This window comes from Neofelis nebulosa, chromosome 1, assembly GCF_028018385.1.
Source record: "Neofelis nebulosa isolate mNeoNeb1 chromosome 1, mNeoNeb1.pri, whole genome shotgun sequence".
Classification (NCBI taxonomy): domain Eukaryota; kingdom Metazoa; phylum Chordata; class Mammalia; order Carnivora; family Felidae; genus Neofelis; species Neofelis nebulosa.
In genome coordinates this window covers 189,176,625-189,200,243 of record NC_080782.1, presented here as the reverse complement: position 1 = coordinate 189,200,243, position 23,619 = coordinate 189,176,625, and the positions used below count along the sequence as shown (strand labels likewise).

At 33.9% G+C, this 23,619-nt stretch overlaps 1 non-coding gene across 1 annotated transcript; it reads right to left on the bottom strand.

Annotated features, from left to right (window-relative positions):
• Positions 1-2,520: 2,520 nt before the first annotated feature.
• On the bottom strand, positions 2,521-2,626 carry LOC131489609 (U6 spliceosomal RNA). Its single transcript, XR_009250665.1, has one exon. It is a non-coding gene; the product is annotated as a U6 spliceosomal RNA (small nuclear RNA).
• Between the last annotated feature and the right edge of the window lie 20,993 nt (positions 2,627-23,619).

Sequence of the window (23,619 nt, the reverse complement as noted above, 5' to 3'; positions counted from 1 at the left end):
TCTCGGACAACCACTAACATATATATAGTATATAGTATATAGTATATATTGGTGGTTGTCTGAGAATGTATATATATATATACATATATATATATATGTATATATATACACATGTGTGTAGTATATATATATATATATATATATATATACACGTGTGTGTGTGTATGTATATATATATATATATATATATACATATATATATATACATGTATATATATACAGGTATGTATATATTAGTGGTTGTCCGAGAATATTCAATATATATTTACAACTAACCAATGTCCACTTTCAAATAACACTATACCATTTCATGAGTAATGAAGATACCTTGTAATAGAGTATTCTCAATTCCTCCCTCCACTCCTTAGAAGATTGCCATCATTAATTTCATTATACATTACAATCACCTAATATATTTTTACCATTATTTGAAAAGTTATCTATTACAATAAAAATAGGAAAAATAACAGCTTTAATTTTGTCTTCATTTACCTCTTTTGTGACAATCTTCCTTATCTTATATGGATCTGTGTTTCTGACCTATGTATTCTTCCTTCTCCCTAAAGAACTGTTAACATTTACTGGAGGATAGGTCTGGTGGTGATGAATTCCTTTAGATTCTGGTTGTCTGAAAAAGTCTTTATTTCCCTTTCACTTTAAAAATAATTTAGGTATAAAAAGAATTTTAAGTTGGTGGGTTGTTGGGGGGGGTTGTTTGTTTTTAATTCTATATTTAAATATTGCAGTTTTCATTCTGTCCTTGCAGTATGGTTTCTAATAAAAAGTCTATCACAATTCTTATCCATTTCCTCTTTAAGGAATGCTATTTTTTAAATCGGGTTTAAGATTTTCTTCATATCCATTGTTTTCTGCAGTTTGAATATGAAGTGTGTCTATGTATATTTCTTTGGATATCTATCCTGCTTAGTGTTCTCTGAGCTTCTTGAATCTATAGTTTGAATCTGCCATTCATTTTGGAATGTTCTCTGACATCATTATTCAAATATTTCTTCAGCAACATTTTGTCTTTCTTCTCCTTTTGATATGCCAATTATGTATGCTATATCTTGAGAAATTATTTCATGGTTCTTGAATACACTCTTTTGCTTTACATTCTCTTTTCTTGTTGCATTTCAGATGGGGTGTTTGTATGGACATATTTTCAAGCTCATTGATTCTTACCATGGCCATTTCAAGTCTGCTAATAAGCCCATCAAAGACATTTTTTTTATTTGTGTGAAAGCATTTTTGGTTTATTGTGTTTCATTTTAGTTCTTTTTTGGAGTTACCATCTCTCTACTTATAGTAGCCATCTGCCCTGCTTGCTGTCTACTTTTACTGATATCAATTCTACCATACTAAGTCATAGTGATTTTAATTTTCCTATCGGGTGATGCAATCTCTGTGTCATAGCTGAGTCTGGTTTGCTACTTGTTTTGTCTTCTCAAACTGTATTTTTTCTTACCTTTTTAACATGCCTTATAACTATTGTTGAAAACTGGACATATGAATTAAGAAAGAGTAACCAAAATGATTTTGATGTGAGATTCATGTTAATCTGGCAAGAAGTTGGGCCATGTTTAATATTTGCTATAGTAATAGCTGTTAAGTTTCAGATTTCTCTAGTGTCCTTTTTTTTTTTTTTGTCTCCCTTGATATTTTTGGGTATTTCTAAAAACTCCTTAAATACAGCTTGTGCCTGTGGCTCTTTTAGCCACAATTATATATTGAATTATAATTCAATGTTATTATTCTGGAGCCTTGTTGATGTGATGGTAAATTGTAGGTAATGGGTAACAATTTGTGATCTTATTATTAAACCTCAGTGTTTTAGTAGAACTTTGTTCCTGGCTTGATCTTCCAAATGTTTCCTAGCTTTCCGCTTCCTCTTGCCTTATTTGAAACAGTTTGGCTAAGGAAACCTGCAGTTGTAAAACTGTCCTCCCTCCAGGTGGGATAAGGCTCCAATAAAGTCTTTTTCCCAGCAGTGTAGGCCTTTGTTTGGTAGAATTATCTAGATGTATTTCAAAATGGTTACATTTCTCTGCCATGCCAGGAATATGAGATCTTTCTTGTCTCTTCACTATTAAAATTTAGTGGGTTCCTGAGGGTGAAACCCACAAAATTATGGAGGCCCATCTAATACTGTAGCTGCCAGCAGTCTCCCCATCTCATGCTAATCAACCCTCAGCCTTCAGCAATTCACCAAAGTTACCATTTAAGTTGTCCTACCAGTTGTTGACTCCAGTAGCTTCTGCTCTAGGTAAGCGTATCTCTGATGTAATTCTCTAGATCTGGCAATCTCTCCAGAATTTGGAGTGGTAATTTGCCATGGGAATCACAAATTCCTGATGAGTCCAAGAAAGTCACTGAATTTCAAGTTATTCAACTTATTTTCTTGATGTAAGTTCAGGAGTGATAATATCCAAGTTCTTGTCAGGTTGTGATAAGACATGAAGCCGTAGATGAGTTTTTTAATAAAAAATAAATCAATGTTTTATTTTTCAACTATTTTTAATATTTTGTATGAAATGCTTTACAGATTTTCATGTCATCTTGTGCAGGGGCTATGCTAATCTTCTCTATGTTGTTTCAACTTTAGCATATGGGTTGCTGAAGCGAGCACTTGCTTTTTATTTTATATAACTATGCTGTTTGGGTGATCTGAGTTTAATGAGCCATTTGCAGTTGACTTTTTTATTTTTTAATGTTTATTTATTTTTTTGAGAGAGACAGTGTGAGCAGGAGAGGGGCAGAGAGAGAGGGAGACACAGAATCCAAAGCAGGCTCCAGGCTCCAAGCTGTCAGCACAGAGCCTGACTCGGGTCTTGAACTCATGAACTGAGAGATCATGACCTGAGCTGAAGTCACATGCTAAACTGACTGAGCCACCCAGGCACCCCACTTACACTTGGCTTTATTTGATGAATGGATGAGGGGTCAGAGGAGGAATTTTCTGTGTTGCAAAAGCAGAGAAAAGAAGAAGGGAGGCTCATCAGATGAACAACTGGCTAAGATAGACTGAGGGGCTGATGGACTTATTTTTCGAAGGAGAAACACTGAGGATGCAATTGGACATGCTCAGATTCAAAACCAAAGATGTGTAAAAAAGAGAAAATGAGGGGGTGATCTCCCTAGTTCTTTCAGTCCTGTAGAGTCATTCTAGCATCTGAGGGAGATTTGGGATCATAAAAGACTGCACCTTCTGCATTGATTCCATTTTCAGCAGAAATAGTGACAGAAGCAAAGTGCATTTACGTAGATTTTTATTGGAATTCATCAATAATACAGTCAGTAAAGGGGAGGAGAAAATAGCCATGGCAAAGTGATTACTGTTTCCAGATTTGGGTTTTTTTTGCATACATGGAAAATCTACATTGACTGGAGATTAACATAAATAGATGAATCAATGTGGGACTGATTTCCCATAACAGTAAATGAGCAGAGAGACAATAATATTTGTGCTAGAACTATTACTTAGACTTTGAAATACTTACAGGCTGGCATGACTTGGAAAAATTTAAATGACATATTTAAAATATTTTTTCAAGTTAACTTCTAAGTAGAATCCAGTTTTGCATTCATATGTAAATGTTAAAGCAGGAGTCAAAAGAAAATGAAGTGCATTAAACTATTCTCAAATGAATGTATATGCTATCGTTCTTAATTTTTTGTCTGAATTTTCTAATATATACTCATAAGACCAAACTAAATGATATGTTTAATAGGAAATAGCCACACTTATTTTTTTAATATTCAGAATGTAAGCCTCCTGATGACCTACTGATTTTAACGAGTTAAATGACATTTTTATCCCACAGTCTCTAATCTTAAGAAAGGAAGCAAATTAAGAATGAAGGTGGGGACACCTGGGTGGCTCAGTCAGTTAAGCCTCCGACTTTGGCTCAGGTTATATCTCATGGTTCGTGCATTTGAGCCCTACACTGGGCTCTCTGCTGTCAGTGTAGAGCCTGCTTTGGATTCTCTGTCTCACTCTCTCTCTGCTTGCACACACGTGAAAAATAAACATTTTTTGTAAAAAAGAATGAATGTGGATACATAATTATGTCTGCCATTGTAGTAGAAAAATCAGTAAAATGCCAGGGGAATTTTTTTTTTCCCTGCTTGGTATTAATTGCAAACTCTAATTAAATAATACCCGGAGAACTCTAAATTAATAACAGATGACTTTGCCCCTTAGAAGCCACAGATGGGCAAATATTGGTATAAATCAGAATTATAAAATTAAGTAAAAGACATGAAGACCTATTATTTTCATAAAAATGAAGGGTCAAAACACATTTTAAATATTCTTTTTCATATATTTTGTCATTCTTTCCATTTTATCTCACATTTTGCCCTTTGCTTTCATAAAATGTTTTATGAAATATACAAGAATGTCTCAAATGCTTCGCTATTAGATGATTAAGGGTAAGATCCAATTAACTTGTTTCTTAGAGAAAAGACTTTCTCAATTTTTCATTGCTTAACTCTGAATTTCATTGCAGATTTAAATACCAAATTTATTAAATTTGCTTCTGCCAATTTGACGAAAATCAAAAGAACAAATATTGCCTTATGTATATTATGTAGTCATTTTCAAGAAGAATATTGCCTATATTGAGCAAGAGCAATGACAAAGCTTAATATCCTTCTGTTTCTTTACACAAGATTTACTGTTCACTAAACAGAATAATTACCACAGCAATTGTTAAAACACAAATACACTTAACGCACATTAATGAAGCACAAAAGAAGGCAAAGGTATTGCTATTTATCTTTCTTAAGCTTTTCAATTTAAAAATATTCAATTCTCATAATTTAGAGAAAATATGCAATTAGTGAACTTTGTTTACCTTTGACAATCTAATTAACAGTGAAAGCATGTGGGGGATAAAAATCACTAACATTTATGCTAGATATCTGCTTATACTTCAAATAAAATTAAATCATTTATTAGGCCTTAGAGTCAGCTGCACTGAGAGTTAGGAGATTTGAACTTTATCCCCAATTGTATAACCATTGTTAGGTCTTTGCACTCACTCCTTTTACTGCAAAATGACTAATAATGTAAAATTAGTCACTAATGGGAGTTAACAATATAAGTGGCCTTTTTAAATTAGCTCTTAGAAAGAAACATTAATGGATTTCAATGCTTCATTGGAATTATTTTTTTTTTCAATTCCTTATGTGGGTTGAGAAGTTTTGAAGATTTTCTGCAATGCATCCATTCTGAGGGGCAAAAAATGAATAACTGCTTTGTTATAGTTGCAAAAGTTAAATGAGTATAATTTTTATGTTTCTTCTGTAAAACAATGACTCACCACTGTTGATAATTCATAAAATTCTGCCATTTGTATTATTTCTCATTGTGCTTCAATCCAGAAATATCAAACTATTGTGCAAGTACTAATAATTTATTAAACAGTCCAATTTAAAATTTCCTTAAAGTGTTAAGAGTAGACTGTAAGAATAATATATGTACTAGAGAGAGTTGCAATATATCATCTTTCTAAATCTGTATAATTAAAAGTAAACAGTCTTAGAATCCCAGGTCTTAATATAGTGCACTGTATGGTCAGGTGCTAATGTAAGTAGGCAGATTTGTAGATAATGCAATGACATTTGACTCTGAATCGCAATTTTGAATATTACGTGTGATTTTGAAAAATACATAGTACATAGAAATAATATATATAACTCCTTGAGGAAAACTAGAGATGCACATTTGTTCAGCGATAATACCTGCTCAGATATTACTACTTGCCCCTCACTTCACATTAATGTTGAACAGTAGTAACTCATAGAAGAAAGTACAGAATATGCTCCTTACTTTGTATTTTCCTTAAAAGGTGCCATCTATGAATTCATTCATGAATGCAAATTACTATCCTTGGGATACAATTCTCTACAGACTTCATATGGATTTCCACAGGAATACACTTTCCCACAAGATAACTCTCATTACCCAAAGGAAATGCCTCTTTTTGATGGGGCACACTGAAGATGAAAGAGCAAGCTCACGTTTTTACTGATCACGTATCTTACAAGGTAACCTTGAAAAATCCTTATTATTTCCATTTTATAAATAACAAAAGTTAAAGAGAATTTAAGACATATCTTAAACATCTCAGAGATTAAAATTAATTCATATATAGGGGTGTCCGTGTGGCTCAGTTGATTAAGCGTGCAACTCTTGATTTCAGCTCAGGTCATGATCTCACGGTTCATGAGTTCAAGCCCCGCATCGGGCTCCATGCTGATAGGGTGGAGCCTGCTTGGGATTATCCCTCTCTCCTTCTCTCTCTGACCCTCCCCTGTTTGCACCCTCGCTCTCTCTCTCAAAATAAACTTTTTAAAGATTTGTTAAAATTCATTCAAATATAGTTCTGTCAAATCAGAAATTTCTGACCATTGTTTTTATTTTATTTTAGCACAGATTGATAGACTCCATAAATTCTAAATACCTACACATTTTGAATTTATAATTCATAACATGCATCATTTTTATGACACAGAAATGATTTTATAAATTGCTAATTTACATTTCTATATTTATAGTGCAAATGTTATGTCTTAAGTGGATATATTTTATGTTCCTTTGTAAGAATTTGAGATTAGAATTAGAACACAGAGCCAGCTTGAAACTAAAGTGCTTTCCTAATACTTATCTTTGAATACTTATCTTGAAATATCTTTTATAAAAAATACTGTAAAGTTGGATTTTCTTTAGTCCAGAATAATTCATTAGTCTGAAAAGTTTTTACTTAATTGTAAAGGAATTACAGAGATATGAGGGTATATCAATGTTTCATTAATCCTAGGATCTTGTCTTGAGACACTAACTCAACCCAACAACATAAATGAAAAAGATACTCCAGTAGGAGAAAAGAAACTCCCCCTAATTTTAATCTATGAACTGATATACAGATATTTTTTCTCTCTTTATGAGATAAAAGCGTATTATTTCCCCAGTAAATTTATATCTTCATATATTTTGTGGTAGTTTGCATTATCTCTTCAAAATATTTGTTGGCTAACACACACACACACACACACACACAGACACACACACACACATAAAACCTATGCAACTCTTTCAAAGGGAAGACTGTCCTTCCCACACATTGACTTCAGGTTTGTCATGTGGCTTGCTTTGTTTGTCCAATGGGATGTAAACTTTAAGAGCTATTATTTAGTTTGCCATTGCTATTTTCCCTTTACTTCAAAATGTCAAGGGTCTTGGGCACCTTAGTGGCTTAGTGGGTTATGCCTCCAACTCTTGATTTCAGTTCAGGTCATGATCTCACAGTTCATGGGTCTGAGCCCCACATCAGGCTCTGTACTGACAGCATGGAGCCTGCTTGGGATTCTCTCTCTCTCTCTCTCTCTCTCTCTCTCTCTCTCTCACTCTCTCTCTCTCTCTAACTAGATAAACTTAAAAAAAAAAAACTGTAAAGGGTCCTAGATAGTAGTTGCTTCTTTACCATTTAAGTTCTGGAGTGAAAAGGACATGATGTGGAACTTATGCTGAATAAAAAAAACACACACACACACACACAAAAAAAAAACAAAACAAAAAACTTGTTTAACAACAGGAATTAAACTTCTGCTGTTATAAAACCACTAAAACTTAATGTTCTTTTTTTTTAAATAGTTGTATAACTTAGACTAGCAGATTTACAAAATACTGAATTTATCTTTATTTGACAGCACTTATTTTCATTCTTCTAGCATAGTTTGTTGACATACAGTAAAAACTTACTGTCCTCAATTGCTAACCAAGATAAGATTTATATATTTTCTTAAAATAATACACACACAAATAATTAAAAGCTAAAATACACTTACAGATTTGATGACAAATCTGGTTATGCTTAGCCGCCTCTTATTTTACTTGTTGGAATACCTCATGATAAAAAATAATTGACCACAAACTACATTATTCCCAATGTGCCACTGAATCTTAGAGAATTAGTACCTCTCCTTGATTTATGGTTCCTGTCTAATTTCACAGAGCTCTATCAGCAAACTCATTTTGACACTCTTGAGCTACAACTATAGCAATTCATTTACAACATTCCCCAAACAAATTTCAACTTCACTAACAGATTGTGCTTGGCTGAAGCTGTTGGTGATTTAAAATAGCTGGAATCCTAATGTAAGTTTATAATGAAATGTCTGACAAGACTCTAACATGGGAGTCTCCTAATGATTTTGTAATGTTTTGACAATCTTGAAAATATGTTTTAAAAAAAGCTAGCAAATGCAAGTTTTCCCTAAGCAAAATATCCCATCTGTTCAAAGAAAATCTTTCAAAATACCAAAAGCACTAACCACAGTATAGGAAGAAGTTGTATGATTTCATTTCTTTAAATAAATGATTCTTTGAAGAGATAAATAATAGGAATTGTAGAAACCTTTAAGAACTTAAGTTTATAATGCAACTGACTAGTAACCTTTAAAGGTAAGTGACTAAGGGAATTGTTAAAGATCCCTCAACTGTGGCAAAATGTGTCCTGAATGCTTTGATTAGAGGAGCTGAAAGGGGTATTTAAAACCTTATTAGTTTAAAGCACAAAGAAAAAAAGTGAGTTTTATACTAAATAGGATACCGAATGGGCTCCCTTTAGACCATTATTATGAACATTTATCATTTCTCGCTCCAGTTGAGGGAATTTTGATAATTCCCTCTATAAGTCACCTTTAAAGCTATTCTGCCAAGCTGATGAGGCCCCAATATTGATTTGAGTTGTCCACAGGTTAACTCAGATGATTGCAAATCACTCAGAGTTCCATGTTCTATTCTGAGCTTCCCATCTGTATAACCTCTAGAGAAGGTTAAAATTAACACCTTTCTTTTGTACACAGAGATTTTTCCAGTTTACAAAGTTATATCACATACTCAATTCCATATAATAAATATGCACTTAGCTTCTCTTCTTCAAATATAATGAAACTGAAGAGCTTAAATAATCCATATTGTTAAGTTGTGTGAGAATTTTTAAAGCGGATTCATTAAAATGCCCTCCCTCCCTCCCACTTTCCTCCCTTTCTTCCTTAATTATTTCTTTCTATAGAAATAACTAAAGATTTTTTCTTATAATTATGCTTTTAGTTTTTTTAATGTTTATTTATTTGAGAGCGAGAAGTGCATGCACACGTGCGAGCTGGGAAGGGGCAGAGAGAGAGGGAGAGAGAGAGAATCCCAAGCAGGTTCTATGCTGTCAGCAAAGAGTCCCACGGGGGCTCAAACTCACGAACTATGAGATCATGACCTGAGCTGAAATCAAAAGTTGGACACTCAACTGACTGAGCTACCCAGGTTCCCCATCTTATAATCTTGCTTTTAAAAGCCAGCAAATAGGGGCGCCTGGGTGGCGCAGTCGGTTAAGCGTCCGACTTCAGCCAGGTCACAATCTCGCGGTCGGTGAGTTTGAGCCCAGCGTCAGGCTCTGGGCTGATGGCTCAGAGCCTGGAGCCTGCTTCCGATTCTGTGTCTCCCTCTCTCTCTGCCCCTCCCCCGTTCATGCTCTGTCTCTCTGTCCCAAAAATAAATAAAAAACATTGAAAAAAAAATTTTTTTTAAAAATAAAAAAATAAAAATAAAAGCCAGCAAATAAAGTTGTTCCTACTATCATAAATTACTACAAGAAGTGTACAAAATTGTTAATTTAAATTTATGTTTAGCAATTAAGAAAAATTTTATGTACACTTCATTTATTTTTTAATAATTTTTTTAACGTTTATTTATTTTTGAGACAGAGAGGGACAGAGCATGAACGGGGGAGGGTCAGAGAGAGGGAGACACAGAATCTGAAACAGGCTCCAGGCTCCAAGCTGTCAGCACAGAGCCCAACGCAGGGCTCAAACTCACGGACCGCAAGATCGTGACCTGAGCTGAAGTCGGCGGCCCAACCGACTGAGCCACCCAGGCACCCCTGTACACTTCATTTAAATTAGACATGCTTATTAAAATTCAAAATAAATATTTCTCTTATTTATTAGGCTTCATTTCAGCCAACACATTTTAGGGCTATATTTTTTTGCTTATGTTACATGTTCAGGGAAAATCACCTATGGATCTTATAGTCTGTCAGTCCATGTTAGCAATTCCACTTTAGGAAACTTAAGTAGAAGCAAATACCATATTTCCATTGGTGGGTTTGTAAGTTTTGTTGATTCAGAGAGCAACACTTAATGTTCAAAGGTAGATTAACCCTGAACCAAATTCATCTTAAGCTACAGTGCCTCTCACTTACCAAGGCCCCTTTCAAATTGTCATTTTTATAGCTAATTTTATAACTATGTGTTATTTTATTTTTAATGAGATTCCCCAAATTATAATAAATTTTAGGTTCCAAATGTGGATAATCTGTTAGTTATCATCTATATTAACACAAATTGAAAAGCTTCCCAGTAACTTTAAAATTTGTCACACGTGTGCCCTTTAATATAAAATTGATATCAGAATTAAGACAGATTAAAGAGATTATTTCTAAAGGTCAGCAAAAAAAGGGGGGGAGGGGTGACCATAAAATTTACAATCCAAAGCAGGTCACTTTTCAAAGAATCATACCTATCTCAGACAAACTCAACTGCATTAAAAATTCAGCATTTAGTGGTATAAAGTAAGAGAAGAAAAGATTCAGGAGGGTCTGTGGATGTTTGCTTTGCTTTTTTTTTTTTTTTTTGGCCAGATGTTTTCTAATATGTCAGGGTGTGTGAATTAAAGGTGTACTTGTCCTGTGTCTCTCATGGTTATGGAACTAGAATAAATAGAAGTCAAGAACTAAATCTGAGTTCAGTGTAAGGGAGAATTTCTCCTCCCTCTTCAGAACTAAAACTACCCAACAACAGAAAAATCTTCCTTGTGAAGCCATATGTGGTTTGTCACAGTAATACATTAACAGAAATAAAATGTCCCATTAAAAGACAAAAAAGGATGAAAAATCTGTGTCCACTGGGAAAAGTCATATGAGTTCCATGATCTGCTGTAGATCATATAGAGGTTAATAGGTTTGGCTCCATAGTCAGACATACTAGATTTGGATTTTAACTTTCCCCTAAAAAGTCCGAGATCTCTAAAAGAAAATATAAGTTAATGCCTAGAGACTACTTAGATCTTATTTGTCTTATTGCTAAGATGTCATTTAGAGCTAGAGCACAACACTTATCTACTCCAGAAATGATCATTTTTTATCTGAGAAGCAAAACTGTTGAAGGTATAAACCCTTTAATTTGCCTTGTGCTGCAACAAACTCACACACACAAACACAAAATCAGCTGGCTTAAAAAATTAAGAAAATGTCTCACCTCACATGCAAAGAAATTTAAAGCAAAGGATGGATCCAGAGAAATTACCTAATTTTAGATTCATAATCTCTTTCAAAAAGTCATGTACTTCTAAAGTCCCCCAGCACCATCTATCGGATGCTTGATCATGATGTCAGTTTACTCTGGGGAGGAATAGCCATGAACTTTTAATCTGTAGCATCAATAGTTACAAGTACCCAGCACAGCTCTTCACATTAAGGGAGGAAAGGCATGTCATAGAAATGGAAGACAACTTTAAGTCTTCACATTGCTCAAAGGTATTTTAAATTGGGGAATGAAACCTTACTCATATACTGAATTCAAGAAACAAACAAGCACAGGTAAAAAATAAAAAAAAAGAGAGAGAGGCAAACCAAGAAACAGACTCTTTAACTATAGACAGCAAACTGATGGTTACCAGAGGTAGGTGGGTGAGGGGATGGGTTAAATGGATCTTGGGGATTGAGGAAGGCACTTGTGACAAGCACTGAGTGATGTTCTGAAGTGCTGAATCACTAATGTTACACTGTATGTTAACTAACTGGAATTAAAAAAAAATACTGAAAAAAATTTGGTAAATGAAATCTTAGATAACATTGTGTCCTTCCTATAAATAAATGTGAATGTGTTTCTACAATCCTGAAAACAAAATAATCACTAAAATTTCATCATATAATAATAATAACCTAAGGTAGTTTGAGCCTTACATTTTGATTTTATAGCATTCCACATATTGTGAAATCAGTAAATATGAAAGATCATACCAAATTTTTGAGCTAGTAATCACTTCTAGTATCCTTATACACTTTTTTTTTCTGCTGCATTTGCAGTCTAATTGACAAATAAAAATTGCACACATTTATGCTGTATAACTTGATGACATGATGATTTATGTATATATTGTGAAATGATTACCATAATCAAGCTAATTAACATATCCCTTACCTCACATGCTTGTGATGAGAACACTTAAGATTTACTCTCTTAGCAAATTTCAAGTAACCACAGTCACCATGCTGCACATTAGATCGCCAGAACTTCATCTTATAACTCAAAATTTTACCATCATCTCCCAATTTCTCCCACCCCCCAACCCCTGGTAACCAACATTCTATTCTCTAGTTCTATGACTTTGATTTTTTTAGATTCCACATATAAGTGAGATCATACTTTCTATGTTTGACTTACTTCACATAGCATAACATTCTTCAGGTTCATCCATATTTTTGCAGATGTAAATTATTTTTAATGGCTGAGTAATAGTCCATTGTGTACATCTATCTCATCTTCTTTTCCATTCATCTGTGAACAAGGACTGATGTAGTTTTCATATCTTGGGTATTGTGAATAATGCCACAATGACCACAGGAGTACAGATGCCTCTTGGAGAAATTGCTTTCATTTCTTTTGGATATATATCCAGAGTGGCACTCCTGCATCATACGGAAGTTTTATTTTTAATTTTTTAAGGAAGCTCCATACCATTTTCCATATTGGCTGCACCAGTTTACATTCCAGCCAACAGTGCACAAGGATTTCCTTTTCTGCACATTCTTGCTAGCATTTGTTATCTCTTCTCTTTTTAATAATAGCCATCCCAGCAGGTATGAGGTGATATCTTCTTGTGGTTTTGATTTGCATTTTCCAGATGATTAGTGATTTTGAGTACCTTTTCATATACCTACTGGCTATCTGTATGCCTTTTTTGGAAAAATGACTAAGCGGGTCATTTGCCCATTTTTCTCAGGTTTCCTACAGTTGTATTAGTTCCTTATATACTTTGGATACTAACCTTTTCCTATAGGTATGGTTTGTAACTATTTTTCCCATTCTATAGGTTGTCTTTTCATTTTTTGGACTGCTTGGTTGCTGTGCACTAGCTAAAAAGCTAAAAAAGTTTGAGAGAGTCCCACTTGTTTACTTTTGCTTTAGTTGCCTGTGCTTCTGGTGTCACATCCACAAAATCATTTCCAAGACCAATGTCAAGAAGTTTTCCCCTATGTTTTCTTCTAGCACTTTATGGTTTCAAGTATTAAATCTTGGACTGCTAGGTCAGGAAACAAGCATTTGACGCAAGTTAGCAGCTATCTGGGGGACACCAAACATAATACTGGCCTAAGAGATATCTTGTTGCTTGTATTACTTTAAATGTAAAATTCAGGATTATCAGATAATACCACACGTCTTCAAAAAGGAAAAGGGCCATTTATTTAAATTGTCCTTTTTATATGGATTTACTTATATATGTATTGGTATGTTTATGCATATAAAAGAGTGTAACACAAGAAACCTGGGAATTTTCACTTCTCTGGAACCGAGGCATCCCCAGTGTGATTTTTTTGTGTGTGTTTGCTCATGTTTACGATTGTCTATAACTGCAAAATATTCAAAGTTTTATAAAAGCACAAAAACAAAAACACCCTTTGACAATACAACTTCAAATAAGACATAAATTTTGCCATCTAGTAAAATATGCAGGATGTAAAAATTGCTTTATTACTATTGCAACTTGAGAACAAATTGTATTGTTTCTGATTTACATCATCAATTCTCTCCTTCCAATAATATGTGTCCTTTGAAAGAAATAATTCTTGACATAGACCAATGAGTATATCTGTTGAATATATATTATTCCATATAATGATAAATAATCACATTGTTTAAAGATTTAAAATTCACTTTTCAGGTTCATTACACAATATTTTTACAACACTGATTTTACACTTAGAATTAAAGAATTTTGAAAAAACAATAATTACGTATATGAACAATTTTTTTTTGAAACTTACACTTAATAATCTGTACCTTCTCAATATTTCTTTTTGCCTTAATCCCACTGGGAAGGAAATAATTATTAGCTTTTAGTATCAGACTCACTTTTAAAACTTTTTAATTTTATTTTTTAAATTTACTTTAAAATAAATTTACTTTAAAATAACAATGATGTTGTATAGAAGGTTATTTGATAAGGATCAATCTAGCATTCTTCCACAACTCCTCCCCATTATAGATCCTGTGTGTCTATGGTCTAGTTAGCAAGGCTCTAAGGGATATGATTTGATGTCTATCTTTACTTTCTTTTTTCTTCCTTGAATTAAATGAGAGCATCTTTTATAAAATACATACATATATTAATTAATTAGCAATTAAATTTTTGGGGAAGACACAGGAGATTTTTATAGATATTTCAGGAATAGTAAAGCAATTCAGTTGAGTTCCTCAGGCAACACATCCATAATCATTAAGGAGTAGTAGGAGGATAAATGTTTTGGGTACTCTCATGCTTGACTGATATTAGAGGCTGAGGGAAAACTCTGAGAGGTCCAAGATGGTTTAACCCTAAGATATATTCAATGTGTTTCCCACATGTTGTTATGGAACATTAAAATAAGAAAATAAAAATGTAAGCAATATTTTCTTTTTTATTATATTTTAGTTGTTCTTCCCTTTGGCTAGGACCAGCGTATGGAATTTAAGGACTCACTGCATGGAAAGAAATGTGTCATACCTCAGAATTTTAGAACTATTAGGAATTTTAAACATTATCTATAGAATTAACTTCATTTATAAAGTGAGAAAGCCGAGCCTGCAGGAGTTTCTACCATCAGACAATAATCCTAGTAAAGATCTTCAGCACTACTCTTGTATCCACTTTTCTCTGTTGTTTTTAAAGGGAGTTTTCTATTCATTCTTCAGGTGAAATTATGGCTTATTGATTGCCACTATATTGTTCTAGTCACCATTAAAAGAAGTGGATATTTACAGCCTGCCCTGTAAATAAAGTGACTTAACTATACTCATAGAATCTCAAGTGATTAATAGTAGCTCTCCTTTGAGTAGAAAAACAGAGTGTTTTAAATATGGAAATCTTGCTCCTTTTTGTTGATTAAAATCATTAATGTATCAGACTCCAAGTTTTTATTTTCATAGTTATTTTTATCCCACCCAAATTAAGGTTTTAATAAATCAATGAATTTGCTTTTAAAGGAAACATTTCATCCTGGTTTAAATATAAGTAAACCCAATTACCAAACCAAACGTACAAGAATCTATAAAATTTATAGTTATCAATGCTTAACTTGCCTATAATTCTTTCTTATTAACCTTCTTTTTTTTTTAATTTTTTTTCAACGTTTTTTATTTATTTTTGGGACAGAGAGAGACAGGGCATGAACGGGGGAGGTGCAGAGAGAGGGAGACACAGAATTTGAAGCAGGCTCCAGGCTCCGAGCTGTCAGCCCAGAGCCCGACGCGGGGCTCGAACTCACGGACCGCGAGATCGTGACCTGGCTGAAGTCGGACGCTTAACCGACTGCGCCACCCAGGCGCCCCATCTTATTAACCTTCTTGTGTCAGCCCACTCTGATCCTCTTTAAGTGCATTTGCAGTGTTTCAGAATGTTTATATTTCTACTTTACAATTTTTTTTAAAGACTTTTATCAAATGTTTTGGTTTTGAAAGCAACTAGCCTCCATTTTCTGCTCTACTTGCTCCTGAGCAGTAGGCTTCTTATCTAAGGATTTGCAGAGGTATTCCATTATTGTGTTTGTGGCATAATTCTGCATTCTGCTTTATTTGCAAATCATTCTCATACATCTCTCTTCTTTCACTAGGATAATGTTACTTTTACTCAGACTCTTCCCTGTTTTTGGTAGCTAGATCTGTGATGCCAAGTGAACTCCTCAGAAATTCTCATTACAATCAATCCACAAATACCTCTTCTTAAAGGTTATGCAGTAAGTCATCGACCTTAAAATTGTAAGAATAGCCCTAATGCTTAGAAATACAACCAGCATATGTTTTAAAACACTGTCACATGCAATAAATTATTTTAGAAAGAATGAACAGATAAATGAGTTATTCATCTTTGTAGCATAGTAATATGCACCATGTCTGAAATGGAGTTAATATTTAGCAATGTTCATTGAAAGAAATATGAACTGAATGAGCCACAATTCATTCAGCATTCTTTATATGAAGGTTATAATTCAGAATTCTCCTCCAGAAGATATTTTTCACTTTAAGATTCTTAAATTTTTCTTTAAACTCTATTCTTAAAGTTATGATTAAGTGAAGCTTCAGAGTTTAAAGGAGTTCATATTAGCTTCCATAATATATAGACTTGCCTGCAATGGATATTTAGGAACTAGATCCATGAAATGACATTTATTGTTATTTCATCATTATATATTTCATTTGTCTATAGACAGAAGGATAAAAATATTCTACCTTTTTAAAACAGCCTTGCAAAATCATCTATATTTATTATTTCACATTTTTTGTTCTCTTCCTCTAAGGAGTTCAAGATGCTTTACCAAAAGTTGTGTTTTGGTTTTTGTTTTGTTTTGTTTTGTTTTTTTACTTCAATGATAAATCACATAGAACACATCTGACATAGGTAAATATGCATAAAATCATACTCAAGGCTGCTTTCCCTGTTAAAAACTTAATGTATTCAAATCATTGAATCTCTTAAAAGCCTAAGACAAAACCACTGAATAGATCATAGATTGCCCCTAAGAAAGTCAGTACCAAAGGCTATTTCTTACTGGCTTACACTAGCAGTAATTAGACTTTGTTTTTTTAACCTATCAGATTTACCTGGAGTTGGGGTGGGAATGTTTAATTCAATTTTGGTGTGATGAATTTGTCTAAATTCTACTCAATCTTTATTTTTTTAAAAGTGGCATAAAGGTAAGAGGTCACAAAGTCTAACATTTCAAAATATCATGTGCAAAAAATTTTAGGAATAAAGTTATGCATAATGATTATTCATTATCATATATACTAGTGATAGTCTATGATCCAACATAAACATTACATATAAAAAATATTTTTCTACCAGTCATATTAATTATAAAAAGGTACAGTATAGATAAAAACTTTGAGATTGTAGGTACCTGGAATTTTTATATATTACTGGAGGAAATAAAGATGGAAATTTAGGAATTCTAAAACCATTCATAACTTTTTTTCCTCATCCCTACACTTCTTACTTCGGTGTTAAGAAAAATATAAAATGAGGAAAAAATATAAAGACATACAGCAAATTTTATGAAGATGGAAAACTAGAGATAAACTAAATGGTCAGAGACAGAAAACAGATAACTAAATATAGTACAGTATAGCCACTTAACAGAGTAGTGTGTAAGCGTGCTATTAACTAATAACAGTAAACTCAAGAATGTTCAGGATACATACACCATAAATGAGAAAAAGTAAATTACAAAATCTTATTACACTATTTCTGAAATAGTGCAGAGAATTTATAGGCCCACTGACAACACATGAAAGAAATCACTCTATTACTCTGAATAATTATCATCTTTTCCTTTAACTCCCACATCTATTTGGCTACTGCTCCATATCATTCTGCCCCCCCCCTTAAACTTTATCTCTAGCACATTCCCTCTGCTTTTGTTATAGTTTTATATATTTTAAATATATAAAACTCTGCCAGCACAGAGCCCAATGTGGGACTCTAACTCACGAAACTGAGAGATCATGACCTGTGCTGAAACCAAGAGACAGTTAACCAACTGAGCTACTCAGGCACCCATTTAGCTGATTCTTACTAGTCTTTTAGGATTCTTTTCAAGTGGTCATCTCCTCTTGGCAGCTTCCTTGCCCCATACTTTCTACCACTCTAATTATATTAAATATCTCATTTTAATCTACAATAGCTTCCTGAGGAAGTTGCTATCATCATATTCTAAGTTCTAGGATAGAAGCAGCATATGACAAACCATCAACACATTTATAATAATTAAGTCAAATAGGGACAAACAAAGTTTTATGTCTTGGGGCACCTGGGTGGCTCAGTCGGTTAGGCGTCTCTTGGTTTCAGCTCAAGTCATGATCGCACAGTTTATAGGTTCGAGCCCCTCATCTGGCTTTGTGCTGACAGCTTGGAGCCTGAAGCCTGCTTCAGATTCTGTGTCTCCCTCTCTCTCTCTGCTGCTCCTCCACCCACGCTCTGTCTCTCCCTCTCTCTCCAAGATCAGTAAACATTAAAAAATGTTTTAAAAAGAAAAAGAAAGTTTTATGTCTTAGTATAGTTCAATATTACTAAGACATATTTCAATGTACCTCTTATGATTTTATAAAAAAAATTGAAACAATAAACCTTCAGTGACTTATAAATAGAATGTTTAATGCCAAAAAAAAGCAATCAGGATAAAAGGTCAATATAAAAAGAAGAAAATAAAATCTATATATTCTCAGTGAATAGGAAATTTAAATTTTTTAAAAAGTACCACTTGTATTTTTAAAAGTACATCAAAAACACAAAACAATTGGGTGTGCATTTAAATATGTGCACGATATATTCTAATAACTACAAAATACTGATGAAATCAAAGAAGGTCTAAATAAATAGCCTGTGTCCATAGATTATAAGACTCAACATTGTGAAGTTACAAATTGTCCCCAAATTGATCAACAAATTAAACACAATCATAATTAACATCTAAGAAGGAATTTTAGTGAAATCTCTAGAAGTTGAATTTAAAACTTATATGGATGGAGGGGCACCTGGGTGGTTCAGTTGGTTAAGCACCCGACTTTGGCTCAGGTCATGATCTCACGGCTCGTGAGTTCAAGCCCCACATAGGGCTCTGTGCTGACAGCTCAGAGCCTGGAGCCTGCTTCAGAGTCCGTGTCTCTGTTTCCGTCTCTGCCCCTCCTCCAGTCACACTCTGTCTCTATCTGTCTCTCAAAACTAAATAAACAATGAAAAAAATTTAAACTTGTATGGACGGGTAAAGGATCAAGAATAACAAAAATGCTGTGTCTCCTACTACCTGATGTCAATTTTTACCATAGAGCCACAACAATCAGTGGACTATGCTTGTGTACTAAGAATTGACAAACAGATCAATGGTACAGAGTAGAAATACATCCATATATATGTGGTCAACTGATTTTTGACAAGGTTGCTGTTATAGCCTCTTTGGGCTGCCATAACAGAATATCACAGACCAGATGGTTTAAACAACAGAAAGCCCCTTCCTTCCCCCTGCTACACACACAGTTCAGGAGGCTGCATCAAGGTGCCAGCAGGGTTGGTTTCTGATGAGGACTCTCTTTGTGTTTGCAAAAGGCTACCTTGTTGTGTCCTCACATGGCTTTTCTTTTTTTTTTTCTTTTTTTTTTTTTAAATTTTTTTTTCAACGTTTTTTATTTATTTTTGGGACAGAGAGAGACAGAGCATGAACGGGGGAGGGGCAGAGAGAGAGGGAGACACAGAATCGGAAACAGGCTCCAGGCTCCGAGCCATCAGCCCAGAGCCTGACGCGGGGCTCGAACTCACGGACCGCGAGATCGTGACCTGGCTGAAGTCGGACGCTTAACCGACTGCGCCACCCAGGCGCCCCCTCACATGGCTTTTCTGTGTGGCAAGTGTTGGGAGAGAGAGGTCCCTGGTATCTCTTCCTCTTCTTGTAAGGACACCAGTTCCAGCAGAGTAGGTCCTCACCCTTATGGCCTGTTTGACCTTAGCTCCTTCAAAGGCCTATCTCCAAATATTGGGGATATTGGGGATTAGGGATTCAACGTATGAATTTAGGAAGGACACAATTCAATTTATAATAGGTGCCAAATGAAGAAAGGATAGATTTTTGAAAAAAATGATGTGTGAACAATTGGATATTCATGTGAGAAAGATTGATTATATTGGTCCATATATATCTATATTCTATATATATATATATATATCGCTCTATAGATATATGTACATGTATCTATATCTATATACCTATATAACTATATATACATGTGTGTATGTGTATATATATATACATATATATACACATAATATATATATACACATACACACATGTATATAATTAATGCAGTGTGGATTTTAGATCTCAATTTAAAATAAAAAAATGATAAAACTTCTAGAAACCAAAGATAACAGAAAAATCTTTGTTACTTTGGGTAAGGATAAAGGTAAAGATGTTTTAGATATAACGCCAAGAGCAGAATTAATAATAACCAACCAAAAAAAAAAAAAAGATAAGTTGTACACCATCAAAAATGAAAAGCAAATCACTGGAAGAGAAGAGTTAAGGGGGACAAATCATAATAGCTGCAGTAATACTTGCAAATCTGGAAATATTTTTACCAATCCCTAAATAAACATAGTTTCCTATTTATTTTATCACCCTTCTTAAGCTCTACTCCCAATATACAACCAGTGATAGATATATGATTATATTACAATATATTTAAAAAATAGTTATATTAAGAACAAATTATTAGGTCATAGTTATCTAATGGGGGTCACCAATATTTTTCCTTAATGATGCAGAGAGAAAGTATTTTAGGCTTTGCAGGCCATAAATCTCTGGTGGAACTAAACTTTGTCATTAGGCCCAGACCAGCCATAAGTTAGTAAATGAATAGACATGGACAAGTTCCAACACATTATATTTACAAAAATACACTTATTTTATGAACCAGCCTCGGTTCATAGTTGGTTGGAAATTGCTACAAGATCAATGACAGCTAAAGAAAAATCTCTTCTTGGTTACTAACAAGTAACATAAAATCAGGAAAATGATTTACTACTTTGAATACTGAAGTGTTTTTGTAAATACTCTGAGTTTTTATTGTTTTGTTTACTTTTGCTCTTCATGTATTGTAGTGAAAGAATGCTAAACTAAAAGAGTTTCACTTTCTGATGTTTTTACTTATTAAATTTTCTTTGAATCAGTTAAATTTTCTGACTCTTAGTTTCTTATGCAAGTGAAAAAATGTGGTAATAATCATGAGGTTTACAGAACTCAAAAATCACTTGTAATCTAAAAAGCATTACATACAACCTAGCCTTGATTTTTTTTTTTTTGTGCCCTCCTCTACCCTTCCTCATAACTGCCTCACTTCTAACTCCGACTAAACTGTTAAATATACTGACAAGTGCTGTTACACTGCATTCTACCTTATCTTCACAGGGTTAATTCTCTCTTCATTGATACAACTGTTACCTACATGCCAATATTGTTTAAGTCAATGTCTTCAAACATCTCCTTTTGGTTCAAGTGATTCTTCCTACCCATACTATCAAAGTTATCTTCCTCAAACCCATGACTTACCTGCTTTAAAAAATGCAAAGTTTTATTACTTTGGACATTACACTGGATATTCATATTCATTTACTACTTTGAATATTGAAGTGTTTTTGTAAATACTCTGAGTTTTTATTATTTTGTTTACTTTTGCTAAAATGAGAAGGGGATAAAACCCAAACTCTTTTCTGTGGCATAGAGAAGCCTCCTTGGCTCCTCAGCTGGCACCAGGCTTAACCTCTGCCATTCCATGCTTCTGGGCACTCACTGTTGTTGGGGGTCTCAGCTGGCATAGATCAGAACTTGCCGCTTACCCAACCCTCTCACTGTGTAGGGGCAGACAGGCATAGCTGCTGAGTCCACACCCCTGTCTGTCTGTCTGTCCACACTTTTCAGGTGTCACACTAAAAGCCAACTTTTCAGCTCTCTTTTTGGAAGCCCCTGTGGCCATGTGTATGTACCTAACATATGTACAAAACAAATTCTATTTATTGCTATTGTATCCAGGGGGGAAAAGCTTTTCAACATTTTATTTAAAAAATATGTTATCAAGGTTTTAAGGATAAAAACAAACTCCTTGTGGTATATAGAATTTTGTTCTAAATGAACATAAAAACCTTACCTCATGACAATTTCTCCTTCTTTCTTTCGTATATGTCCTATAGTCTAGTCGCTCCGATATATTCCTTATTCTTTAAATAGGCAATAGACATGTGTTCATTTAATGCTTTTTTTCTCTACCCTTCAGATATATACTTATCCATTATGACGCTATTTCTTCTGTAAGTCTTATTTGTATGTCGCCTACAGTGAAAATTGACTAGTTTCTCTTTTGTGCAACACTTTGTGTTTCTCTCTCCATGAATACTTTCTTTCCATCGTACTCTTAATCTCACAAACCTACATCCACTACAAATCTGTTGTTTTTCTTCCTAGGTCAGCCCTAAATATTCTCTTTTTAAATATCCCTCTATTCTCTAGGTCAGAGCCTGGAACAGATGTTAAGGAATATCTGTTAAATATTAAGTAAATTTATGAAAAAAAAAAGATATGATTATGCCTCATTGAACAAAAAAAAATTATTTTGGCACTTCCAGGTTTAGTGCCCTCCTTATACTTCCTTGATGTACGAAATGATTGCTGATAACTCTGTAAAACTTGAGGTAACTAGTATGTATTCAATGCTTGAAACCACTGGGGCTGGGAATTGAAGTATATCCAAATAGTTTAAGTGATCTATTGGTCACATTTTCTTTATTTTTCTCTGAAGATTTGCTTCCTTATATCTTATACATCATATTTAGGTATTCTGATATGAGTTGACAGTTTGGGTAATGACAGAAGAAAAAAAAATTAAAAGTTACTGCCTATTTAGTGCCATCTGCTATTATATTTCTCTTTCCTAGTTACCCAAGGAAGCAAGCTTTTAAAATTTTACTTTTGGCAATGCTTTTCTAAGCTTTTCAGCACCCTTTCCCTTCCTTTTTTAAATATGCTAGAAGTCTCTGAATTGACTTCTCATTTATATTGCTACATTTCTTGCTCTCTTCAAAAGTTTAAGATGTCTCTCAAGGCAGTTACTTAACTTGGATAGCTCTAGACCCTGATTGGATAAGTATTTAAGAATTAGTCTGGAAATGTAGGTCAGGGCAATTGAGATTCCTCTGTTTTGTGTATCCTTTCCCACATCTTGGTTTCCAAAGATTTAAAACACAAAGGAAGTTATAGTAAGTATTACTGGGAACATCTTTTCCCCTGAATCCTTTTCTTTTTCATTTCTGCTAACATAGATATATTATTAAAAATGTCCTGAACTTCGCAAAGTAAATGAGCATTGTATCCCTGAGAACAATGGCTATCAATCTAATAGGACTGTTTTACAAGTAAGGATCCCATCTCTATTTGGGGATAATCTACTAAAAAGAGAAAAGTAAGAGGTATATATACATCCTAAAATATCCATTGCAGAAATTTTCTTTTATTTCCCAGTCTTTTCTAAGGCATAAATTACACACACACACACACACACACACACACACACACACACACACACTAATTGCATTACATTTTTCCTCATTAGTTTGCCTGGACAAATTTATATTTCTATGGCATGTTCGTAGCTGCTGCACCCATCTTTCCTCCATTGAAATGATAAATCCTGAAGACCAAAGAGGAATCTCAGAAGAAGAAACTGACATGGGAATGGAAGGGATTATAAAGTAGTCAATTGGTG